Below are 20206 nucleotides of genomic sequence, written 5' to 3' on the forward strand. Positions count from 1 at the left end.
TAAGGAAAAATATGATCTCACTTTATGTAGTTCTACTTGTTCAAATCAAATTTTCCTTATTCTTGTGTAGATATTTAAGTATAAAATAACTATTATTTAATTAAATTTAAAGTTAAGATTGAAATAAAGATTGTATGTTAGATCTTGACTATATAAAAATGACGTGTGCGAATTTTTGTCAGTTCGCATGTTTCCTGGCATCACTGTATCACCGATCATTTCTCGGATGAAAGATAGAGCGATGTAGAGGAGAGGGGAGAGGGGACTAACCGTCATTGATACCTGCCAATCACTACAGGGAACGGCGCGCTCCGATTGTTCGTGGTGCAATTACGAGGGTAGACGGAAAAAGGGGATTAGACGAGAGAGTGAAAGAGAGAGAGATAGACAGAAAGAGAGCTGTCACGTGTCGTGGCTGCGGCGGGGTGTCAAACAAATGACTCCCCTCAATTTGGCACATTCAGCGTGTAGCTTGTTGCGTGCCCATTCATCCTGCGATACCTCATCTCGCGGCATCAGGTCATATACTCTTTTCCTTCTTCCTCTAGCACATGTCTCTTTCGTGCGTGTGTCACGCGCACGTAAAAGCGTCAGGGCGACAGTGATACTCTGATGAATTTTTGTATACCGGATATACGATTTTGTCAAAAGACTAAATATAATAGAGGTATATTATCTTCAATCATCTTCTTGTAACATAAGTTGACGCTTTTTTTCACATACACATACACACACACGTAACGTCATAAATTCATAAATAATAGCATCAATGAAATGCATCATTAACTATATTATCCGTTTGTAGATCTGCTCCAATATGTTGTTTTATGCTTTTATTTCGCTCGTTGATTTATTTGCTCGTTGATATTATCCACTCATTTAATGACAAGTATGATGAAACGCGAAATTTCCAATATATATGAGAATTGCCGGAAAATACAAAGGGCTATCGTATATTACAAACGTAGGTAATCGGTATCATATGCTTCACTGAAATGCGTCATTTAAGTCTCAGTTGCATAAATCAAGTTACAAAGGCAAATTACATATTAAACAATCTCATTCTTTTGTTTTAATTGTAGAAAATCGATATCATTCTTACGTTGTTCGCTCGATAATATGATATGACATGACATTAAAGGATGATTTCACGTAACATGATAATGCGTCGCCATCGTAACAATCACATCTCACTGTCAACGACGAAAAAATTAGAACTGATAAGACACTGACTTTCTCCAAGTTAGAATGAAGAAAAGAATAAAAATGACGAAGCAAAAGATGAAGTATAATATATTTAATATACATATAAATGTATATTAAATACATATAAATGTATATTAAATATATGAATTATGTAGAAAATACGTATGTTATAAATTAAATTTTCCGAATTTCGTGATAAGATCGACACCAAGCTCGCCAGGATACCCTCCGACCGAAAGGAAATATGATAGTCGCTAGGACAGCGTGTACACACGCACAAAAGACACAAACACACCGGGTATACATTAAAAGCGTTGCCGAGACGGAGCGTGATCGTCGTCGTAACGGTGTTGTGTACACTTATTTAGCGTGTAAACACTCACAGGGTTTGCCAGAAGAGCAACAAGTGCCCACTGATACCACTGCCGAGAGTAGCTTGGCTTTACACCTCGCCCGTACACAGGGTACATACCAGGAAAGTCGGAGGCGCACCCGCACTCAAGCTGAATATCTCGAGTAGTCTGTGGCGGAATAAGAAGGCCGTCATGACCGGAATTCTCACCGCGGTTTAACGCCATCCTTAGCACTCAGTACATCAACTTGACTCTGAGATTTATTAGTTGAAAAGAAAAGATTGCATATTACGTTAATTTAAAGTGAGAATCAGATAGCCATATAATCCGAAATTATTCTTTTTTATATTATATTAGTATGTTGCCAATATCTTTTTCTTATCTTGAAATGTTAAATCTGAATTTTGATATGCGCATCACCATCATCCTATAGTGAATATATAATGTCCATAAATATTACAGAATATTAACCGTCATTATATTCGGGGCTTCGTAAAATATGAATATCGCACCTGTTTTATCTAAAGATTTATCTAAAGAAACAGTTTGTTTTTCCGTAACCGGGAGTTCGTCTGTTCCGAAACAAATTAAACGTTGAACAAGTTGAGCGATTTTGCATGTGACAAATATGGCAATATGTGACAATATGTTTTAAAATTACGTGTAGACGCCATAACGAACGCAAGGGTGCGCTCTTTTGGTCGTGCGAGAATACCGCGGAAAGAATTTTTCCCCAAGAAAGAATTTTGGCAAGAAGCCGCCGGCGATCTCGCGGGGCGAGAACAGGAGTGGACGGTGGACCGATCGTGCATCGACGACACTGCCAACAGGCTACTTTCCCGCACCGGAAATACAGCGGACGGTCCCGGCGATGGACACCCGGCGATTCGAGCTTCCTATTGCTGTCGCGATCATTCCGTGGAGCGTTATAAATCGGTGCTTGTACGGCGCATACGGCTTGTAAAGTTTCATAGCATGGGATATCGGAAGGATGCGCTTCGCGATTCCTTCTTATTCGAACCGTTCGGTTCGCGATGATGTATAACAGACGGTGGGCAAAAATTTTGTGATATTTATTGTCATTATAGATTCACGATAATGTAACAATCGGTATAAATTATTGGCGACAAAAATATAACGAAAATTAATTTATTGCTTTTCCTTTACAAGTGAAAAAAGAGAAAAATAATTCGTTAAAATTAAAAGTATAAAGATGAAGAAAATATTTGCGAGCTATATAAAAAATTATTTGAAGAAACTGAAAATATAGGTTACCATTATAGATAAAATCTATTGAATGCTAGCGGTTCAAGTGTGTTACGTCGCGAATATATCGTTATCGATAAAAGCAAAATGGTATAGCTAAATGATAGATTAGAACGATTCAAACGGAGTTAATAATTAATTTTGCATAATGCCATAATGTGAGAGGAATTAAACGCTAATGTTAAACAAAATGAGTAAATTAAATAAATTTTGATGCTGCTAAAACTTTTATTGTTTTAATCGTGATTATATACTTAAGTAAGAAATAACTGGTAAAATAATTCATGAGAAACTCTGGCGAGAAAGATGTGATATGCTGTTCTTTCGCGTCAACGTTACTACGTTTTGGTCATTATTTTCCACGATGGGGCTCTTCTGTATAAATGTAATGTTAATTAGCACGTATACCAAGCGCGACGTCATAACTCTGTGCGGATTTCGCATTGGGGTCGAGTGAGTATAATTTGCGAGCGTATACCTCGCGAAATACGGGGCTTAACTCGCGTTTTGTTCCCGAATAGTATTTAATGTGATATTAATTTAAATTGTTCGTACCAAATCAAAATAGCTAAAAACGTTATAACGCCGAGCAGATTAAAACGATCTCCCAAATGAGAGAGCAGTACTTTACGAAATTTTCAGTAAATTAGCGCAAATATACGGAGATATCGTGATTTACCGTAGATTTCGCGTCGCGGTTGAAAAGTACAGTCGAGTCGTGAGCATTCCATAAAGCACAAAGCACGCGGCTTTTATTTTCGGAGTTAAACGGTACGAAACGGAGAGAGAGCTTGCTTGAGTACGTTTAAATTACCCCTTTCCTCCATTTGTAACGACCGGCCGCTATCTTCACACTAATTGGCTTAATTTCTGCACTGATTATGCCGGTTATTCGCAGACCTGCTTCAAACGCCATGAAAACTGAGATCCGAGATGTCTTCTCAAATGGCTCGACTACTCGTGCTCGAGAAAGTGTTAAATATTCTCGCGTGTAATCACGATCTGGTGCTCATCCAGTTTCATTTTGTTGTCACAGTTAAGAAGATCGAGTAGAACGGTATATCGCAATTTGTGCAATAATAAATATTTGACAATAACTGCGTTAGAAGTATATCAGACGATATTTCGTATAAAAATCAGACGATACATTTTTAAAACAATTATCAACTTGCTCGTCAACGACTAATGAACGCTAAATGAAATTTATTATCTTGTATTAGTATGAACTAAATCCATAGTATTGTCACTCCGTCCAAGATGGAGGTCAGGCGATTTCTCGAAACGCAGAAACCGCCGCTTCAAGATGAGGTCATTTTTGCCCTTCGCGCGAAGGATTCTGGCCCGACAAACTTTAAATTACATTCGAAGGACCCGTCCTCCGGCTGTCAGTGCCGCGAAGAACGAGCTCGTCCTCGCGCGGCACAGCCCCGTCATCGGTTTCCCTTAATTTATATAGACGGAGACGCTTATTCGCACCGCTTTCTTCGGACCTCCTTCGCTTGGAGAAGAAGGCGAAGAGGAAGAAGAAATAGACGAGAAGAAGAAGAAGCGAACCAGCAGCCATATCCCCGGAAGTTAACTTTCTCCCTGATTGACGTTCGGTTATTGTTGGCATTTGCATAACTAGTCCTGCTCACTCCAGCTGCGCGCTCCTTTCGCGAGGCGAACCTCGAGAGGTAACTGAAAGACAAGGCCGAGGAGAAAGATGCGAAAGAGAAAGAAGAAAAGGAAGGTGACGATGGAGAGAAGGGAGGAGAGACGGAGGAGGAAAGGTCGTAGAAGAACAGAAGAAGAATGCGGGAACGGCCCGCGTGTCAAATCGAATTTGCCTCATTTGCCCTGAGCGGCGACTCCGCCAGCCAGCCAGCAAGAGAATCTATTAGAATAATTTTTATGAATCTAATTTTAAATTCCGGCGAACGAAGTTACTTTACTGTCACGCTGTCAGCGGCTCTTTATTAAGTGGTCCTCCTTGGCGGCGACGGCGCCGCCGCCGCGCTCACCCCTCGCCCCATCACCTTCACGACCCCGCGTCGCCACCACCGACGACCTGTCACCCATTGGAAAGGAATAATTTAAATAATTTCCCACCTAATTCCTCTCTGTCCGACGAGGGGAGAGAGACGTGAGCGATCCCATCCCCAAAGCCAGATTTTGCAACGACGATTGTCTAAAGTCTGGCCGTCTATGTTATTTAAATTCCATATTATAAACGGACTTGCGTTCGTCTTACGTAGCCGACTAATTACGATCTTTAATCGTATATATAAGCAGAACTTTAACCATTTTTAATTTTTTTACGAAAAATGATTTCATAATCTTTAATTGTTTACATGCGTATAACAAATTTTTAATGTTTAAAAATTTTTAACTACTCTTGAATTAATTAAAATGCAATTAATATTGCATTGATTAAGCTATTTATTGTTAACAAAAGGATTTCGCAATTATCAGTAATAATGATTTTTTTTAAGAGTAATTTAATTTTTTACATATATAGCAAGATATTAGATTCGGCATAAAAGAATGTATAATAAAATCCGTCGTACGATATCTACATGATATTTTACTGTGGGAATTTATACTCAAGTCATTAGCTACACGAATTATATGTTTGGCTCGATCATTAAGATTATCTGTCGGCACACCACATGTACACTCCGTACGAGTCACTTGGAAAAATATTGATAATCTCGATTTCTCGCTCTCTAGGATAAAGGTTTTTATCTCCTACGAAGAGAGGGGCTCGGTCCTCCGTATCTGCTTGACCAATTAATTGTGAAATTAGCTTAATTCATCATATACGTCATCACGTCGCATACATGCAGACTGCGTACAAGCATGTGTGCCCAATGTCGATCCATCCGCATACACGCTCTCGCATACATGCGACCGAATTCGAAGCGACCTTGAGAGATACGTCGCACGTCGCACACGCGTCTTACAACTCTTACATCGCGATACATGATTGATACATTTTCGACCGTCACACATTTGTCACATGATCACTTCATCGCGTAAAATGATAAATAGGCCATTAAACGAAATAGTATAAATCAATAATCAATCGTTTTAAGACGCATATTTTAAGATTCAAGATTAATATCTGAAGGGGAGAGATATTATTTGAAAGTTTTTATCTTAATATCAACTCTAGAACGTATTGCGCACATTATGAACAACGATGAAAAAGATTAAAAATGGTAATTATATATAAAAATAAATATAATATAAAATAGAATGTCTATCTGTATATACTCCCCCTATAAATTGCTAAACCCTTAGATCGATCTGAACCAAATTTTGCATAATTACTCTCTAAACCCTTGCGGAAGATACAGCCTATCATGAAATCTGGACACCCCATTCCCTTCCCCCTGATTTCACCTCCTTGACACTTTGTAATAATTCAAGTTTCGCGCATTATTATGTAAGTAAACATTGCCTAATGAAGTATATGTAAATAAGGATTGCGTAATGATTATAATGGAGGCGCCAGTTAATTTAAAAATATTATATCGTACGTGACTAGATATAAGAAGCGTCCGGACAACGTTAGGTAGTTTAAGCTAGTAATATATAAAAATAACAGACGTAAAACAAGTTTTCCGTGTACATATGTGTTTTTGAGATACACATTTTGGAGATGATGTGGATTTTTGAAAGATTTGCGTTAGACGAATGATATTTTGTCATTTAATCACTCTATAATGAAAAGTTACGAGATGTAAAAAGAGAGTCTGATGTTTAAAAAATAGTTTCTCTTTATGATTTTCTGCTTCACATACAATTCTCTCATCAAATCGCAAATCGTTCTCTCACGCGAAAAACTAAAAGGAAGAGTCCCTTCCTTCCTTGATAAGGCAGGCAGGTATGATAAACGGTGCGTGGAGTTCCAACAGGCAGATGGAGCGCCTCGACGGCCTATATTCGCGGCTTATTTTAGAACTTTACCGAGTGGAGCCAAGCGTGCTTGCACGCACGCATACGCGTGAGAAAGTGCAATGTGGACGCATGCACCGATTGCGACTCGCTGGACATCATGCGTGCGTACGTGCGTGCGTGCGTGCTCACTTGCCGTGTGCTATAAGTAGAATCCATTCTGTGGTCGCGCCGCCGTGTCGCGTTATCGAGTCTATCGATATCTACGAGGAAATGAGAAGCGCAAGTAAAACCCAAAAGCAATGTCTGTTCTCTCTTTAAATGACAGATATTAACATTTAAACTATTTGTGACGTAAACAATTTACGTTTACGTAAATTATGTTTCTATATTCATCTGCATTATATCTCGAAGTTTGACAGAACGTCATTAAAGCTTATTTATATTGCATAATGTCCGATTAATCGAATCTTTTCGTTCTTTACGATAAAGTGTGCTACGTGATGCAAGTAACAGGACCACTTGCTGACGGAAAAGTTCTCGCTTCTCGTGTACGAACACCCAACCAACAACTGACCGAATATAGGGCGAAAAGGGTGACTCGAAAAATATAATCGGTCACGCGTATTGCGGGCACGCGAACTGGCCTACTTTTTCGTCGTCGAGAGCTCGATCTCGAGTATCGAGAAATTCCAAGCATATCATCCGCATATGCGCGAGTTGGCCTTTAGGCGCCAGTTGGCCAGTTGGCATTAAGCTATTGACCAAGCTACTGACCATCAAAGAATATCAAAAATAGCAAGTGACTGCAGCTGATCATCGCTGCAAAACCGGAATTTTCAAAATTCACTGTCAGTATTATTCATCGTCAGTATTATTTACTTGACACAAAGCCGTGAATATTAATTATATTATTTAAGAGGAAGCTCGACGTCAATGATGACGTGATTACTATGTGATTATTATATATATATATATATATATATATATATATATATGATGCTATTAAACCGAAGTAACAAAAAATGTGCCTTTGTGTTGGAAAAAAGTTGTAAAACTTCTCGAAGAGTTCTTACTCTGTATCGAATCGTGCATCAAAGTTAGATCGATCGTGATATCATCTATAAAAAGTGAAATTTGAAGATTGTGGTGCGTGGAATAATGGGTTCTAACTTACTTTCTCGGGAATTTAAAAAAATATGCTTTCAAGACGGGGAGAACAAATTTAAATCAATTTCTCAACTGTTTAACTTTATTATTTATTTTATGTAACTAACTAATCAATTCTTACTAACTAATCAATGTAATATGTAATTAAAATTTTTAGACAAGTTAACATAGATATGTTGGTTTATTTCTTAGCTTCGAAATCTCGGAAATTTGACTTGAGCTATATTTTCTAGATAAAACTTAACCACGGATTCCACTCGTACATCGGCTCATTAACCCGCGAATACTTCCTCTGCGTTTTGTAAATTTATCAAAGGATGAATGCGAATAGCGAAAATACTGCCGCGTGCTGGCACAATTATAACCGAGCATGTAGCCAACAGTGCCGGGAAAAAAGGTTTCTGGCTCATAGATTTCGGAATTTCGCGGCTGGCCGTTAAGCAATTCGCGAACACAATTCATATCCATTACGAAATCACGACATGGCAAGTTTTATGTGTGTGTGTATAATATGTACTCACATATATATACGTACATACACACACACACACACGCGCGCGCGCGCGCGCGTATTAAAATGTAAAATCTACAGTGATATCAATATTTTGATATAAACCAATAAAACCTGTTTACCGATATTTTAAAAATATCTGTGAGTCAAATCAGTATATTTCTTGTAGACAGTTCTGGCAGGTGAATGTCAAATAATTTTTCAAAAAGTATAATTTTGCATAATTCCGCAAGTGTCACTTGTCGAAGCAGTCTTGTCAGAAAACTAGTACCGTATAAAAGATATTTCTATTAGATGACTAATAACATAACAATAAAAGTATACATCGTTGATAAAAGTAAGTTGACAAAGCAATTAATTTGCGAGTAATTGAAAGTATAGCATAAATCGCTCGAAAACAATAATCAAAAAGTCGACAAAAAGATATAATTTTTGCAGAATTAAAAAATTATTTATTATTTTATACAAATAATATGTATCACAAAATAATATATGAAAAATCTATCTTTTCTCTTCAAAATTTTAATTTCCTGTAAATAAATTATGATCTTTATTTATAGCTATATAATTTATAACATTACAAGAAATAATATTTTTTGTTTTGCATAATTGTATTAATATACCTAGTACATTGCTTAAAATTAATTGAACAAAATGGCAAGAATCACGATGATATGCGAAAAGCGAAAGCTTTTGTTCCTTTTGAAACGCAGCCACTGAGAAAACGAGACTTGCACTCTCAGTGGCACGGTCAGCTATGACTAGCTAATGAGATGACTTGTGCATTTTGTCCGCGTGCATCACTACGTGCGTAGCAAGACTGCATACCGCACTGTGTAGTCGCCAAATGTCAGTCCAATCTGCTGCGCGTTCGAGCCACATGCGCGCAGGTACGCTCGCACTTATTCTGACTGACATTTATCACAATGAAACGATAGGGACATCGAGCCATTGAGACGTATCATGCACTTATCTCTTACAAGCTCGTCGGTAGTATAGTCAGTAGTAGTAATAATCGGTAGTAGTCAGCAATTACCTCGTCAGTAGCGCAAGCGGTTAACTACTTTATAAAACTCGTACTCTATAATAAAATTCTTTTTATATTTTCCCCAGAGATTCATGAGAGAAAATTGCAAAAATAATATTCATTTAATTTAACATAAAAATGAATGGAATTTAACTTGCGGAAGTAACATTGGAGCCTCTATACGTAAATTTATTGTAACGTAATAATATTAAATGGGAATCTTTATATATATATATATATGCAAGATTGTATTTAATGAAAGTTTTCTTATAATCGAAAATGTTATAGATATATTTGATTTATATTATAATAAAATTTAAGCCTAATTACATTTCAATTATATTTCTCACGTTAAGGAAGTTTAAAAGAAAATATTGAAAACTTATTAGATTTTTAGTTTTAAATCGTCACGCGGAAAAAGTATAAGATATTTTGTATGTATATATATTGCTACGAGGATTACAAGGCGGATATAAAAGCGCAAACTAAATATTATGAAGGTATATTATAACGCGGAAACGGACGCGTAAAAATACGCCGGCGGATATATTTACCCTAAAATTTTAATCAACCGTTCAGCCCGACAATAGCGAGAGCGTACCAGTCACAAATATTTACGCACGTCAAGTGTAGACACATTCAGAACGCACGCGGCCGGCTGGATATCAAAAATAAATAAAATATCGAGTCCGGGAACATTTTTATTAAAACGCCGCGGCGCTTTATCGCTCGAAATTATCGTCGCCGACATCTCTCTCTCTCTCTTCTCTCTCTCTCTCTCTTTCTTTCTCTTTCTTTCTCTTTCTCTCTCTCTCTATTCCCTGCTGCTGGAGAACCTCGACTAGCTCGGCTAAAAGTCCCGATAACGAAGGCGCATTTTAAGTCAGTCTCGCCTCTTGTGAAACCAACCATACGTAGGACATTCTTGTGTAACCGTACACACACGGAAAAATCTACATACGTACAAAAATCCGTACACATATATGTATTTGGATCCGCGCATACAGATGACACACACGTGTGTATGACCATACAGAACACGCATACCGCACATCACTCTTTTGGACGAAGCTCGCCTTGGCTGAGGAAGAGCCTAATACCGCGTCGTGGGCATTACGCAAGCAAAGTGCGTAGGCCAAGGCGCCAAGCATGATATCTATAGCGGGTGTCCGCTTACCATCTAACTAACGATCGATTGACGAGACGTTTAGTCGAGAAGAGACACGTTGTCATACTAATTACACAGCTGTAAGTTTCGCTTCGCATGTTCGATACTCTCCATAGCGCGAACGTACAATTACCCAGTTATATTAGATCAAGTCCGCGCGATCAAGTCAATTTGTCGAATATCGCTTATTGGAAGCACATAAAGCGCGCGATGTCTATTTATCTAAATTTATTTAAATTGAAGTGCCACTTATTTAAAAATCTCAATAACGTTCAGTTGCTGAACCGAGTAGTTTATGTAACGATCCAATTGTTCAGGGATTTTGGAACGAAAAAAAAGCGAAGATAAGAGGCTGAAAGATATGTATAATTAAATCATTGGATTGCACTCTTATAAGAAAGAAACTTCTCGTTATAGCGTATACGATATTTTAATATTGATTAGACAATTATAACTTGAGCTCTCTTTGAATTTAGGTTTAAAATTCCGTTACAGCGCTTGGAATTTTCAAAAAACAGGTTTTTATAGAGGGGATTAATTCCGGCGTAGTTTTCAATATCGATTTAATTCCTGCTCGCGACCCACATACGCGAAATTATGTAATGAAAGGCGTAAGACCTGAGTGTATTAAAAAGCAGCCGGGCGGTTATCGATGCGTGACACCGAGAACCTATCACGGTCTACTTAGCGACGTCGGTCGTTGTAAAATCAATTAAACCACTCTTAACCGTGATTTTTCCTTATTTCCTCCCGTTTTACCCGTCCGTCCCACTGTGTGATCATCGAGCAGCCGCGTTCAATTGCTCTTGCCGCGTTGTAGAATCAATTTTTCATCAAGTCAGGTCATCATAAACATAGCTATCGACTATGAAATTTTTCTGCATGTTAAAAAAATTGAAAGGAAGGAAAGAAGGAAAGAAGGATCGTAAAATTTATTTGATATATCTTGGAATATTAATTTATGTATTCTCTCAACACGTAAAATCGCGTAAAATCAAAATAATTAATAATAAAGAAAAAGTAAATTATACTATTAGCACATAAATAGCATAAGAAATAATGTACAGGATGGACCATAATCACGTGCCTCTCCAATTGCGAATATTAGAGAACGACGAAGAGAACAATGATTTTTATCGACGGGGTATAGATAACTACGGAATTATACAGTGCTAAAAATTTCAACGATATTACGAGAAGGAGGGAAAAAGGAGAGGTTGAGACCTCTATGCCGCACGATTTATGGATCGTGCGCGCAATTACGACTGAAACGCAGCAGACAGGTTTATTGCAAACGACTGGTCGACCAATCGCAGCGCGCGTATGAGAGGCGTGTGTAAACGTCGTGGTTCGATTAGAATTTCTAATGGGGCATGCTGTAGTGTGCGCGCCTACAACGCGTCAGAAACGCGTGGCCGTCTTGCTTGATCGTGTCAGATATAAATATTGCTCACGAATTCCGAAAGTATTTTTCCGCAACGTTTCCGTGAGAGTATCGCGCACCGTTGGTCGACTGTTCACTTTCGCCTTATTAAAAAAAAAAAAAGTATCCACAGGCGATTGGTTTTTAATTTGAATATTTTTTTATTACTGTTCGATGGAGAGAATTCATGTTATATATAATAACTTGAGGACATAAAAAACTTAAAAACTTGTTACTGAAAACTGATTCACTAAAAATTTTATTCTTGCTGAAACAGAGCTCATATTGTATATCTCAACAATTTTATAACGTATTAATTTTAAGCTAAATTATATAAATTTTTCAGTTCCAAGTTCGAAAGGAACAAATTTCCCAGGAGAACGTTATATATTATCCCGAAATCTTGAAAGGGTTAATGCGAGAATTTCCGAGAGTTGGAAGGACGCAGGGTATGAGATAGGAAGGGCGTCTTATCGACGCGTTCGTACGAAACACAGGACAGGCAAGGCGCATAATGAGAATAAACGTCTAACGGTTAAGGACGGCCAGCTCAGAGACTGGTATTCGATCCTGAATAATTCATCGGAAACGCACGCTCGATTAGGCAAGACCGCAAGCCCGGTCACCCCCTAGAAGCGTCGGTTGGCGCCCTTCTTCGCACTCCAACCTCGCAGACGTTACTGCGACGTTATAGTTACGTCATTACACTTACGAAGGGCTTACTGAAAACTAGGGAAATTTAGGTCGTCGTCAGGCATCATTTTTTAACTTGTGAAATCAAATGGAAAAGATTTATAATCTCAAGATTTGTCACTTTTATGAAAAACCAAGGAAAATGGGAGGAGTTGTTTCATTAGAATTACATACTCTACTAGGACATGATAATTAATTCCTGAAAATGTCCAATTTTTCCTAATTTTAATACAATATTATCATCTTCCGAGCATCAGTAAATAATTTAATTAGTTGCAATTTCCGGAAAATCAATTCTTATACAAGAGTAAAGAGTGTGTCTTATTATGTCATGAATTTCCTTACAAATTATTTTATTTCTTTCGTAGAAGATTTCTTGTAATTAGAATGCCTTACTCGTAATTTTTTGGAAATAAAATTATGCGGCAAAATAAGAAAACCGATCAGAAAGTGGAATTCCAATTACCGGACGTCTGCAGCAGTAAATTCCATATCATTTGTGATTAGGTTACTTTCTCTATATTATTTTTTTCTTAGGATAAGGTTAGTAGTAACAGCAACGAGATAATTGATCACGGAAAGGAAATTCCGATTGCCGAAGACACGCGATAGTCAATTTCGTCTCAATACACGGGAAAAAGGATCGGCTTGGGAAAGGGTTATGTTGAAATGTAAAAATTCATTTATAAAAAAATTAATTTTTTCGCAGTATACTTTTTAACCGGAGCATGCGTGTCAAGTAATAATTAGAATCGCGTATTGACGATGCATGCTGCAACAAAATATGTTGTGTTATGCGTGTGGATATTTTTTATGAATTTTTTTCAGTACTTATTTCCATAATCCAGGTGCTGAAAATTAAAAATTAAATTTCATATAGTTTGTGCGCCTCTTATTATTCCATATAATTTATGCAGACTTACTTATAAATAGATACATCTTTTGCACTTTAATTTTTATCCATGATTTATCGGTCTTCAGTTTTCAATTAAGATAATTATTTTACGTAGAAATCTCTGTAAATAAAAGTTATCTTTACATAGAATATATTTTTCTTCCATAAGAAACAAAGATATTAAGAACATCAATCCATTTAACTTTCCTACGTGAAATATCTCTGTAACAAAACGTCACTACACAAATCAATGAAGAATAATTAAGATTTACGTCGGATTATTAGCATTTCGATAGTCATCGTGGAATAAGGTTACAAAGCGGCGAGAGAATCTCCTTGAGAACTAAAACGCGGCCCTCTCGCGATTATATCCCATCTCGTCTCTCCCCGCGAACATTATTCCTGATTAAGGGCAGAAGCTGGAACGTCGAGATGCTCGCGGCTCGTTCTTAATTTCCTGCGAGTCGGAATGCCGTTATTGACCGGCGTATGCCGTTACAACAGTCGCGCACGTGCATGTGCACGATGTGTGCATGCATGAAGGAAGCTGCGATTCTATTTATGCAATCCTTTTGTGTCCCGTCCCTTTGGCGACTCTTTTGGTTTCTCGCTGTCCGCCCCTTTCCTCTGTGCCGCGACATCGCGGCATTTCTGCTTGAAGGAATGCACACCGGGCGGCATTCCTTATTGGCATTAATGGAGGAAACGTCGAGGCCGCCTAGTTCGAGTACCACTCCTACGGGCTTGTAATAGGGGCAAGTACGGAAGAGGCCGCGAAGTGACCAGAACGGGTATTGCGATGTTAAACGGAGGAGAGTGGATCCGTGGAACGGACACCGAGTCGCCGCGGCGTCACGTCAGTCAAATATATATATATATCCAACGAATTTACGTATTCCGGAGTTCGCGCATATCGGCCGAAGTTTCGCGCTTTTCGAGTTTCTATCAAATTGGATGAGCTGTTGGCCGAAATGTATAAAAATATATCACATATAATCTTTATCTGCGCCTCGCCGTAATCGAAACTTTTTTTAAAGAAAGACACCGATTACTGTAATCCAAATGAAAAGTTTGTAAAAAGTATTGTTGCGATTCCGTAGTAACCGTGGTAACGTGGAACGACGTACCGCGGTTTTCTAGAGTAAGAGAACCGGATCGAACGTTTGATCGATGGATCGGGAGCGATGCTCTTCGGCGTCGAACCGCAGGTTCCGTAGAAAAGTGGGTTAAGAAGTCTCGAGGAGCGTTAGGCCTCTTTTATGCATACGCTTTTTGCGATGTCGTCGTTGCAGCACGGTAGTCATCGCGCAGTTTGAAGACGAGACATATGGATCGATTTATACACACTCGAATGACAAGTGTCACAGTACTGCCTATCTACTTTCGTAACATAGAAAAGTTTTGATATAATGATATGTTGTAACGATGCAAGTATAAATTGTAAAAAATTCTAAATTAATCGTAAGAATAAGAATATTGAAAATTTGAATCAAATATATGAAATATTTCTTTATTATTAAAATGATCACAATTATAAATTATAATCCGTATAACGAAAAGAAGACACAGCACATTATAGAGTAATCTCAAATTTGAAGGAAAATTCTTGACATATAGTTTTCTCTCTAAAACGCGTTGAAGGGGTCTTTTATTTATAATCTTTTTTTTTATATACGTCGAAGTTATTCTAAGTTTGGTTTGATCAACTTGTTTAACTTTATGCGACCGTATAACTCAACCTAAATACTTCAACGGAGGCGCTATCCAATCGCATTCAAAACTACATTTGTCTTTCCGAGAAAACGAATAAACGAAACTTTCCAAAAGTGGAACGTCGGCCAAGAACGTACCGATTCATCTTAAATTTCGCAGTCGACGAGACGTATCGTCGCTGCTTTTATATTCATCCCTACACTAGCGGTGACACTAACGGCGATCTTGCGCGCGGCCTACAACCGTGTCACCCCTGCCGGTTTTCCCGGTAACATTGGCGATTCTAAACGTATAGTTCAATTCCTTTCTGGGTCAGGGGAGATTAATTGGCCGTAACCGGGAGTACTGTTGTATTATGGTAGTAATGTATCCCCCTTTGCCAACTTATAATAATGATAATTAAGAACAGCCGTTTAATTAACTAAGTACTCATTTAAGAAAACCACGCTTAAAATCAGTGATAAATTGCAGCCCGTGTACCTAGAAGTATATATGTAGTTTAATAAAAAAAAGATTAGTATAAAAGAAAAAAAGAAAAAAGTTGAGGCTACATACATTACAATACTAAAATAAAATATACGTGTAATTCCATACATTATTCGATAATATGCGAAGAATTTCATGAATATTTTATTTGGATAAGATTATAGCGATCAAAGTTTGGACGGAAAATAAATGCTCACACGATATGTGTGATCTTCAGTTAACCATTTTTAAGACACGTTCTCTGGGGCTGCAAATAGTACAAAAGGGTTGAGCCTTGACCCAGAAAAAAGCTCGAGCCCTTTTCATCGAGTGACGTCGACTCGTACGTTCTACTGAGGGAATACACGTGGATGCGCGTATAACTTTTTTCAATATAAAATACTGAGGTCAAGCAGAATATAAACGCCAGTTTAGAATTTAGAACCTTATGAATTTTAAGTCATCGCGCGAGCGCATTTGTACATAGACGTAAAATCAATTGACAACCGAAAGATTCTAAATTACTATCATACAAATATAATATTGTAGTTTAATTAAAATTTCCAAAGATGTAATGTATCATTTTAGTTGAATTAAAAATTGTTTAAATATTATAATTATTAATAATAACGTCTCTTATCTTTAGTTTTTTTTTTTTATTTTATTAAATAACAACGTATTTTAAATAAAAACGTATTAAAATGGCCTTGAATATGAGATAGTAACGAGCTCTAACGTGAAGATTAAATGACTCGCGAACTCTTTTGCTTACTAATATAAGATTGGCGATGATCCAGCAGTACTCGAAACTTTAATAAACCAACCGTTCGGCATTCAATTACGTCAGTCATCGTCTGCAGAATGTAATTAAATTTTGACACGTGTGGCACGTTTCTCTTGTCGTAATCGATTCATCCAAATCGCAACGCGATGTCGCTAACCATTAAATGAAGTTTTTGTTCTCCACTTATCATTTCTAATGTACATTTTACAGTAAGCATATGTTAAATTTAGTTATCTATGTTAAACTATTTTTAACGTAGCTTACTTTTATTGATAAACTATTAAATTATTTAACAGATCCAAATACGATGTTTCATATTGCCCAACATTAAATTTCTTTTATTACTTACTGTTAGTATCTTCTTAGCTATTAAGTATTAAAAAATGCCTATTTCAATAGAAAAAACGGTTATATTATCTTTCCGTAATACGATAAGTTTCTCAGCGATTGAAAGCTTAAACAATTCATAAAGTTTAATACTCATCATTTCCGGATTCCTCCAAGATGAAAATTTCTCTCATTCACGTATAAAAAGAGCAATCTTTCATCACATATGCGAGCGACTAAACCTTGACCTACAAGGTTGAAATCTTCTTAATAAAAAGCTTTAACGTATTTGTCGCCCCTAAATCGCCCTATGGTTCTCTTTCCGCGGTCGATAGAAAATCGAGTATTCATCAGCCTTCGTCGTCGATAGGCGCGCTCCCGCGGGTGTGGAGGAAGAAGGTGTGCGCTCACAAACGCTCAAGTGGGGCAAAAGGGAACCACTTAGTCGAAACTGCAGGAGTCTGGGAGTCAGCAGCTATTCGGCAGACGTCACTGGCGCCAGCGGACTACCTTAAAGCCCGGCCACCCCCTGGCCGCCTCCGTCCGCCCCTGCCGCCGACAATCTCATTCCCCAAAAGCGTCGCAAGAATTATAAAGTTGGTGGAGGAGAGAAGAGAAAGAGACGGGGAGCAGGGGGACAGGAGAAAGAAAAGACTTCTTCCCTTGCCATCCAACCTTGTCAGGCGAGCGCGACCCGTCCTCCCTTATTCCGCAACCTACATGCTCTCTACCTCGATCTATCGTTGCATCCCTTGGTCTTCCCCCTATCTGCCCACTTTGTTCCTATTCTTCGCCCCTTCTGTCCGCCTTCTCCTTCCCGCGCGTCGCTCTTTCCCTCCCCCTCTCTCTCTCTTTCCTTGGTGCTTTTTTGTTTTAACTGGGAAGTTTTCGCGAAGGAACTGATCGGGAGCGAGCGAGTTTCGAGTTTCGACCGCGAGTTTACGAGCGGCACGGATCCGAAAATCTGTTCTCCATTAGCGCGACGCCGACCGGAAGTCGTTCAATTACAGTCATGTACCGTGTGATCTCGAAATAATCCGGCGCTCGAGAGACTCCATTGTTATTTCGGACGACAAAAGTTTCGCCGAGCGCGCTCTCATTTAATGAGGGACGCTTCTCGTAGTTTCGCAGTTTCCGCTCCGTGGCCGAGACTACTCTCGCGAGTAGTTTTACAGGGCGATGGCGGGATAAGGCCGGACTTCTCCTCATTCCTTTATCGTCGCGCTCGATAAAACGAAGCGATTCTCAGATTATCACGTTATCAACCCTCTTCTCGTTATCCGTTGCTTGAGAGAAAATGACGTTTCGTCATTGGTGTTGAATATAGAAAACGGAATGAAAATTTTTATTTACCCTGATTTGCGGTTAGTGATATTAAATGATTATATAAAGCAAACATACGTTTTAGGATAAAGTGCCAATTATCACAGATCGAATCTCAGACTTCAAGCTCAATAAATTTATTTCCGCTACTCGCCTTAGGGGGAATTTTAGCCTGTAAAAATGATTGAAAATATTTTCTCAAACGATGGGAGAAATTTTTCCATGCTACGCGAAGAATTACCGCGGAATTTTTCCTGTCACCGTCACGGCAGCATCGCCGCCACGTTGAAACGTCCGTGCCTCGAAGCGCGTTTCTTACGCGTCGCGTTGCGCTTCGCTCGTTGCGGCGGCGGTATCGGTTTTATCCAAACCCTCGAATTTATGCCCTTTCCGCCAGACGGTAAATGGATATACAGTCGGACGAAAAAAAATAAAGAGAGAAAGAGTGGAAGAGAGAGGGGATGCGAGAGAAAGAGAGCGAGGAAGGAAGAGAGAGGAAACAAAAAGACATCGATTCCCCTCGAAACTAACGGAGATCGGTGTGCATACCGGTTTCATACGCACAACAAACTACTGGAACGGCCGGAGGCGTTAATATACCGGGGCGTAAGCCCGGGGGCGGTATTTTTTCGTCGCTCGTGCGCGTTCGCCACTCTGAAAAATATTTTTCTGAAAGCTAATATCTCTCTCGGGCCGATATTCCGCCGTGTAAATAATATCCGCGCCCGTAGGGACAACAAAGTAGGCTGTCATGTGAGTGCAATCGCCAAAAGAGGTTGTCCGGACGGAAAAAATGATCCGCTCGCGTGGCCAAACGCTCGCGTCATTTTTTCTCGCTGTCTGCTTGCCTGCTTGCCGCATTGCGCTTTGCTGCCGCGCTCGACGATGATGTGCAAGATCAAGAAAAATCGGCGGCCGACGAAAATGAGATCAGCATAGTTGACGGTCGCATGAATGAGTGAAAATGTGAGCGTAAGCATGAAATTATACGCTTATATTCAATTCTTATATATAAATTCTGTTTCATTAATTTTATCGACTTCTTATATCATGTTTTGTTTAATTTTTTTCATTTTGTTAACTTAATCCTTGATTATTTAATTTCATATTTTTTATCTCATTGTTTAAAGAATTGTAATGATTTGAGAACCGTTATAGGTTTGTCAATGAATCGTGGGCAGTTGCGTTTCGTTCTCTCTCTCTCGACGGTTCTTTTTGTAACACTCGAAAAACATTATTGCGTCGATCACGCAACTACGCAGATTGCACAGAGGAAGCCAACATCCATAGTCAGTTGCAATTGGCTACCGGAAAGCACACGCCAGAACGCGATTACTAGCGTGTGATTAATATCGTCGAACGTTTATCCATGCATTTGTACGACATTTTTATCCTCATTAATGTTACAACGACAATGATGATTACGACGAGGACAACGAGACGAGATGGTAGGATAAAGCTATATATAATTACATTGCACTTTTGTGCGTGTATTAAAGATTAAAAGGCACCGATAGCGAAGTGGCAGTTATTTTAGTCGCTTTATTGCGATATACTAACAGCAAAAACGATTTTCTCCGAGAAATCACGTTACATTTCTACCTCGTCCTTCTCCTCCTGCTCTTCCTCCTCTTCCTCCGTTAACGAAAAAGAGAGCGAGGTGTAAAAAAAAAAGGAATCGACGTAAAGAACGTGAAAACGTTTTAATTTTGATCGCAAGCTTCATGTATGCAGAATACTCCGTTGCAGAAAGAGACAGATCGCATTATCTGGACGCGATTGCCAGTGTAATTTCGTGTAAATTGTCCAAGGTCGCTGCAAAGCGACGTGAATATTTAAGCACGCCGTAAACAAAATACTCTAGGAAATGATGTATATAGAAGGGATTATCGTCTCGTAAGCGCGTGAACAGTCGAGCCATTCGTGAATTGTTTCTTCAGCTTGACTTTTAAAACAATTTTATTTTCTAATGTGTGAGTTGTATTAAAAACACAGGTACA

The 20206-nt window shown here is 38.6% G+C and overlaps 1 protein-coding gene across 2 annotated transcripts in view; it reads right to left on the minus strand.

Moving 5' to 3' along the window:
- LOC112456276 (forkhead box protein O-like) overlaps positions 1–20206 on the minus strand; it is a 155055-nt gene that overhangs the window by 21756 nt on the left and 113093 nt on the right. The gene's annotated exons all lie outside the window — the stretch shown is intronic.

This window comes from Temnothorax curvispinosus, unplaced genomic scaffold, assembly GCF_003070985.1.
Source record: "Temnothorax curvispinosus isolate PA1 unplaced genomic scaffold, ASM307098v1 QBEX01006721.1, whole genome shotgun sequence".
In the NCBI taxonomy this organism is placed as follows: Eukaryota; Metazoa; Arthropoda; class Insecta; order Hymenoptera; family Formicidae; genus Temnothorax; species Temnothorax curvispinosus.